Source organism: Hordeum vulgare, chromosome 1H (genome assembly GCF_904849725.1).
Source record: "Hordeum vulgare subsp. vulgare chromosome 1H, MorexV3_pseudomolecules_assembly, whole genome shotgun sequence".
Classification (NCBI taxonomy): Eukaryota; Viridiplantae; Streptophyta; class Magnoliopsida; order Poales; family Poaceae; genus Hordeum; species Hordeum vulgare.
In genome coordinates, this window is record NC_058518.1 from 36,023,376 (window position 1) to 36,030,313 (window position 6,938).

The following is a 6,938-nucleotide window of genomic DNA, read 5'->3' on the forward strand; positions in this document are numbered from 1 at the left end:
CAAGTTTCCATTCACCCCTAACCTTCTTTGATGAAATTTTTCTAAACTCTGTCGAGCAAAGAAAATTAATGAAGGAGTTATTAATTACTTGATATCAGGAAATGAATGAAAGAGGCTGTTATAGTATGATAATGATTGAAATTACATGGGAAGCATTTTAACCACGTTGGTGTAATCGTTAGGTTTTTACGTAGTGAGTCTAGGACTTCAACAATTCGAGCATCAACTTTAATGATTAGCAGCATGCAGTGGAACCTACACACGTTTATATAAACAGGCATGCATAACTCATAAACTACACTTAACATCAAGTAAGCAAAATATAATTCGTAGTACAAGACAGTAACACTAACTTGAAGTTGTAAGGCCATAGTATTTCTGTTTCGGTATTTTGTAAGGCCATAGTATTTTTGTTTCGGTATTTTGTGCCTGTAAAAACCTTAGCAAGTTCATCTCCGAGTCTTTGGGATGGTCTCCTATCGATTTTTTAGTAAGGATATATGGGTCAATGAACCCAATGGCATAGATTCACCGCTATTTTGCATTGGAGAATCTCCATTGTTCTTAATATTGTACAAAATAATGTAGTGAGGATAATTACATACAATGAACGAGCTGAGCTAGACATAAATTACAGAAAGAAATCACTTATACGCAATAGAAATTGACGATAGATTTGTCGAGTGCGTCTTGATTGTATAACTGAAACAATTTGTCAAACTCAATGTATAAGTCCTTTTCATATAAGTAATGCTCTTTCTTGACTTTCACCATGAGGTACAATCGGACGACGGCAACTTCTTTCATGTATCAATCATGCAATCTTCACATTTGTGTTATGAGCTGCGGGACCTATTTAGGTTTGACCAGAGGTTCCCCGGCGACCACTATAAGAAATAAGGTCAATTATGACTCCCTATATTGGTCATTGATTCGTCATTGTTGAAGTTTATTGACTTTTTTTGACCAAATTTACAACGTCAACAGTTAGCCGTCAAGAATGAACAAACTTGACCTTTCTAAAATTTTGGTCATAGGTTTGGTTTGATCATTACCCATTTATGCGAGCCACGTAGAATCTGACGTGGCAAGATGACGTGACATTGCTAGTGACCAAATGGAATCATCATAAATTTCAGATCCCTGTCCATCAATCTAGCCTACATGGGCCTGACCCAATACCTATTTTACTATTGAAAATGTCTGATTTGTTTGGGTTGAAGCATTTTTTTGCTAGAAGCACGCATATCTCAGGATAGGCCCATTAAAAATAAATACAACAGAATAAAAAATTGCAAACAAAATGTATATTTCATTTCAGTAGCATATCACATCAAATACATTACATCATCCACCAACTCCATGCATTAAGTTTCAACGTCTAACAAGGGCACATCAAAATAATTTTACATGTACACAACAGAATACTTCTACAAGTGCAAGCGCACGAAAAAAGGACCCAACAAGTGCACAATCACACATAAAGAGAGTTCCATGAAGATTGGATGAGCACCACAAGTTTCTACTCATCCTCTTCCTCTACACAATATGCTCTTGCCATTACCGCGTGCAAGAAGAAAATGATGGTAAGGCTTTCAGACCAAGGAAACTAGTAAAATTGCACGGACGATAACCAATGATAAAATAGTAGAAAATTGTTTTCTTACTTAGAAAATGGTGGAAATATGATGTAGGGTCGTCATGTGCTTGTGACTGCTTTTTTTGACTCCACATTGATGAAACCTGAATGCTACTACTATAACTATCTTCTCTCATAAGCTAAGAAAAAAAAGGTGGTTACATTTCCTTTTTCTTATGCAACGTCCAGGTCAGGATATATCATCTTGGAGTCATGATATGTGCGGTTGTTTTTCAGGCTCATTGTAGGATGACCACTGGAAATGGGCTTCACAAGTGTAGAGGTTAAAATTAGAAGTTTCAATTGCTAAAAAAAGCCTGCCCAGCACTAGATATGTACCTCCTAGAGAAAGGGGGCCGATTCCTTCAGTGGATTTTCCTAGTGAATCAGTAACTTTTAATTAGAGGCTATAATAAGACATACAGATATTCTATGTGCATAAAAAACATGGCACAACATGGAGACATTCCTATTGTACATCAGCATATGCATATCCAATAGAATACCATAAATAAACCTATGCATAAGCGTAACTGGACAATGCGGAGCACGACAAAACCAGCAGTGTCGTGTCCTACCAAAAAATTGCAGAGATAAATACAAATACCTTCATATCAGGATGCTCAGGTTCCTCCGTTGATCCATCATCAAAATTCTCTGCCGGCAAAGGCTCCGGCGCCGAAAACATTGTAGGGGCCGGTGAGATCTTAGATGGCAGACCAGCCTGCGAAACAAAAAATAATAATTCATTTTGCGCACTCAGATCCAACTGTATCATCACCTTCTGCTATCCCACATGCAGGCTCATCATAACACGTTTGAATCGCCCGAATCCCAACATTGCAGTTGTGCCGCATTTCAACTCACAATTTAGGAGGATTATATGTTTAGTTTTGCACAAATGTTGAGCAAGAATTATGCAGGTAAAACCAGATTTGGCTGCATTAAAATAGGCAAGGATTATCCGCTCACCATCACGCTACCATCAGTTTAATACTTTCAGCTCAAGCATATGCTTGGCCAATAAAAATCTATCCATATGTTTAGCTATCCTAATGAACTAGTTAGAATAATTGCATGAAAATGCAAGCAGGGATTAAATCCATCAACTGTTCTACATTTTTTGGAAACTCCAAAAAAATTGAATAATGGGGTGTGTCGGCAACTGGTTGCACAAAATCCAATCTCTTCAAACTAAGGGCCTCTTTGGAAAGCAAGAATTTCACAGGAACCATTTTATTCCCCATGGGAACAGGGCAAATACCCTGTATTCTGGACAGGGCTTACTTTGTGTAACTCTCTCACAAGCTAGACATCATTTTAGTTCTATTCAGTGTTCACCAAGCCGCTAAGTACTAATCAGATGGACAAAGAGCATCTCCAACCGGGCTGGTGCATTACAAAGACAAGACTGGCATCACCCCATTATACATGCCATTAGGACACTGGTTCTCTAGCAGTTAGAGCAGATGAGAAATAAAATAAACCACAGTACCAGCAATATAGCAAGTTTACTACCATAGAATGCAGGCCATCGGAACTTTGTAACCAGTGATAATAATAAGGTAACAAGAGAATGATTTCCTGCTACAGACATGCATGCATCTACAGTTACGGTAGGAGCATCATTCTATCAAGTATAGGACGACAACTAATTATTCAATTATCAGGGGAATGTTGTTAAATTGTGTCTCAAGGAAATTCAGTGCAAGCATCAAATCGATGCAGACAATATGAACATGCATGCACTGCACCTGTGTGCACCTATCTGTTCTAAAACATTCACAAATATGAAGCCTCTTGTGCTTTAACAACTAAAACCAGTACAGGATTGAGCTATCAAGAAATAGTTCAATCCTATATATAGCAACTTCTGTGGCATTTGAGCCCTATAGCAAGGAAAAGGGGAAACCTAGCATAACAATTATGTGAGAGGCGTTTTTGGTGATAGTAAGAAAACATAGGCCAATAATTAATATTATTACATGAGGCATGTTTGGTAACAATAAAACGACAAAGCAGCATAACAATTCTGTGAGAGGCGTTTTTGGTGACACTAAGAAAACAAAAGGAGTAAAACATGTCGTAAGTAAAGACCTGAAAGGCAATTAAATTTCACAAAACTATCAGGTTGGTTTACAACAGACGTTAGTGTCAAAGAGGTACTTCCACACCATCTACGACAAACGTTAATTTGAAAGAGGTACTTCCACACCATCTACAACAAATGTTAGCACCAACCAGATGGTAATGTCGTATATTTAGCGAGAAATCAACGTTAGGATAATTGTTGATTGCTCGCTACATATACAACATTACCATCTGGTTGGTGCTACAAAAACAAACAAGTTATAACTTGAATGAACTATCACATTTTCAGGTTATACAAGATTACTCCTATATTGAGGGTGGGTTAAACTGAAAAAACTGTAGACTGGCAGCCAATAGTCTGAAAACCCACTGACACTTATTCAAACTTTTCAACCAGCTCGATCTCTCACAACCTCCAGATTCTTGAGGACAAAGATTTTGACCCGTATTTCACTTTTGGTCGAGAAGTGGTAATGGCCTTTAAATCTTCAAGCTTTGTCACATACTAAAAATAACAAAAAAGACGACGAGAAGAAAAATATGGCCGAATTGAGTATCGTTGCATTTTACAATATCCATCAAAGTAGGAAGTTAAAACACTAGAGGAGACTGTAGCACATGCCACTATGACAAGGAAAGCATCCACTCCTATTTTCTGTAAGGCAGATGCATGCCACCATGAAAGAAGGTAACCTAAAACATATGAATAAAAGTCCCCTAGCACCAAAAGATACTAATTTGTTTCACGGGCCTGCTTCTCCCTCCCTCCCTCCCTCTCCCCTCTTTCTCCCTCCCTCCACACCGAGATTTTAGCAGGAAGCTCAGCACCGAATGAAAAGGAGCAGAAAATCCAATGAATGTGATTTTTTTAGTCGACTGTAAAATAACAAACATGTCAAAACTAACCCGAATTTGCAACTTCCGTGAATATTGACAGGCTGGGTGAGGGTCCAGTGGCTCAGTGCCCACCAACGTAATGTTTCCAAGCACCCACATAAGAAAACTAGCTATTATACAATCATTCATCATTAGCCTTAAGCACAATGGAATAGGAGTTCTTAGAGCAAGTCTAGTAGAACCCTCAAACCCTTAAAACAAAAACTAGTTTTAAGGGTTGAGAATTGCACATTTTTGACACTTTTAAGGGCTGAAAAACAGGGGCAAAGACTAGAACCCTCAAACCCAACCCTCAAAATCGGAATACAGCCAGGACCGCGCGCGCCGGCTGCTGGAGCTCGCGCGCTGCTGCTGCTGCGGCGCCGCCGCGGCGAGCTCCTTCTGCGGCAGGGAGAGGGAAGGGGAGGGGCGGCTGGCCGCCGGGGCGGGCGCGGCGGGTGCGGGGGTGGGGCGCGACGACCGCCGGGGCGGGCGGGGCGCGACGACGGCCTGGGCGGGCGGGCCGCGACGGCGGCCTGGGCGGGCGGGGTGCGACGGCGGCCGGGGCGGGCGCGGCGCGACGGCGGCCTAGGCGGGCGGGGTGCGACGGCGGCCGGGGCGGGCGGGGCGCGACGACGGCCTGGGCGGGCGGGCCGCGACGGCGGCCTGGGCGGGCGGGGTGCGACGGCGGCCGGGGCGGGCGCGGCGCGACGGCGGCCTAGGCGGGCGGGGTGCGACGGCGGCCGGGGCGGGCGCGGCGCGACGGCGGCCTGGGCGGGCGCGGAGGGAGCGCGGGGGAGGCCGGGAGGCGGCGGCCGAGGCAACTTCCTCGCACGGGCGGGAACCAACTGCCTCCCGCGCGAGGTGGGACGTGGAGTACGGGTTGGGGGCAGTTTCCCCTCCCAACCCTTACTTTTACAGGCTAGAAAGGGGTTTGCGGGTTGGACCTTTAATTTTTTTTACGGGTTTAAGGGTTTAAGGGTTCTAGTCTACGTCGTTTTGTCGACGAAAACTTAAAAAAGCGGTTATTTGAGGGTTTGAGGGTTCTAGTAGACTTGCTCTTACCTTATTAAAATAAGGAACCTCCACTAAGAAGGGGAATGGCTGATTAAGCACCCTCCAACAAAATTTCACTCTTACCCTATTTCCATGAGAAATTAATTAATTTAGTTAGTTCATCCAAAACAGGGGAGTTCCAAGGAATAAAGAAGGAACAATTCATCTAAAACAGATAAGAAACATTAGTACCTTTGGCTAGAACAAAGAAGATACTCTAACATGATTCCTCATCCGCAGACTTGAGCTCATCTACTTCTTCTGTATGAGCTCCATCTGCGCCTGAATTGATTCCATGGCAGGGTGCCAAACTCAGCATCACCCCCTTCTCCTGCACCGCTCCCAAAAACAAAGAACCCTAACCCTAGAAATTCAGAAATTCATGGAGGAGAAGAAGGAAATAAGAGGAGGAAGGAGATCTCACCAGTGAGAAGAACAACCACCATGGAGAGGGACACCAGAGAAGGCCGTTGTCCCTGGAGAGCTCGGGCAGGACCATTGCACTGCCCACGCCGCCTCCGGGTCACCACCGCATGACAGAAGATAGGGGAGTAGCCTGCACATCCAGGTCGTCCCTCCAGCGCCGTAGCTGCCGCCTTCGCAATCTCTAGAGCGGAGGAGATGGGTGGACATAGGAACGCCGTGGAGCCACCTCCGGTCACCGTGCGTTATTCGTCCTGATCAATAGGTAGCGGATCACGCCCATGGAGCGGACCACGGAGCGGATCACGCCCAGATCTCGTAGTTCGTCACCATGGACGGAGAGAAAGAGGAGTACTCCAGACCATGGTGCGGTGGACTGCTCCTTTTTTCCTTCCTCCTTTTCTTTAGATGGATGGATGGATCGGTGGATGGTGGGATTGCTGGGAACGGATGGTAGGATGTTTGCCATGTCATCAATCCCTGACACAAATTATTCCATCGATGAAAATTAAGCATATGTAATTCTGTGTTTTTATTTTAAGAATTAAGCATAGTTTTTGAGAATATGTTATACAACAACCGACGGATAATCTCGGTTGGATCCGCCCCTCGGTTTATAGGGAATTAATGAGTCGGGGACGGGACAAGCGGGGGGTGCGCGAAGATCGGTCGATGGTTGTTTTGCAACTTGTTTGTTGTTTCAAAAATTAATGTATCGGGGAGGCAATCGAATCACGCCAGGAGTTAGATCAGATGGCTCGCGCGTGAAGATCCGAAGATTGTGGGAAATATTGAGGGAAATATGATACATTACAATGAGCTAAAATATAAAATATAAAGATTGGATTGTGAG

At 43.7% G+C, this 6,938-nt stretch overlaps 2 long non-coding RNA genes across 3 annotated transcripts; both read right to left on the reverse strand.

Annotated features, from left to right (window-relative positions):
- Nucleotides 1-1,292: 1,292 nt before the first annotated feature.
- Nucleotides 1,293-2,240, reverse strand: LOC123407147. Its single transcript, XR_006612560.1, has 2 exons — nucleotides 1,979-2,240; nucleotides 1,293-1,906 (listed from the first exon to the last, which is right to left on the reverse strand). It is a non-coding gene; the product is annotated as an uncharacterized LOC123407147 (long non-coding RNA).
- A 5-nt stretch (nucleotides 2,241-2,245) lies between these two features.
- Nucleotides 2,246-6,494, reverse strand: LOC123407207. 2 transcript variants are annotated; one of them, XR_006612575.1, is made up of 3 exons: nucleotides 5,855-6,487; nucleotides 5,672-5,747; nucleotides 2,246-2,363 (listed from the first exon to the last, which is right to left on the reverse strand). It is a non-coding gene; the product is annotated as an uncharacterized LOC123407207 (long non-coding RNA). The 2 variants fall into 2 exon arrangements; XR_006612567.1 differs by having other exon boundaries at nucleotides 5,672-6,494.
- Between the last annotated feature and the right edge of the window lie 444 nt (nucleotides 6,495-6,938).